Genomic DNA, 279 nt, shown 5'->3' with positions numbered 1-279 from the left:
ATGTAGTGCCTTTTGGAAAGCACCTAAGAATGGGGGCTGGCTGCCAGGGGAACAAACTTTGAATTGAGGTTTGGAACTTTCAGTCCCAGCCCCTAACTTCTGGGGAAGGGAGGGGTCTGGAGGTTGAATCAATTACCAAATGCCAGTGATTTAATAAACCTTCCCTATGTAATGAATTCTCCATAAAAACCCCAAAGGATGGGTTTGGAGCTTCCTTGTTGGTGAACATGTGGAGATTTAAAGAGCGTGGTGCACTCAGAGAGGGCATGAAAGCCCTGC

This window comes from Lipotes vexillifer, unplaced genomic scaffold (genome assembly GCF_000442215.2).
Source record: "Lipotes vexillifer unplaced genomic scaffold, Lipotes_vexillifer_v1.1 scaffold101, whole genome shotgun sequence".
Lineage (NCBI taxonomy): Eukaryota > Metazoa > Chordata > Mammalia > Artiodactyla > Lipotidae > Lipotes > Lipotes vexillifer.
This window is presented reverse-complemented; position numbering follows the sequence as displayed.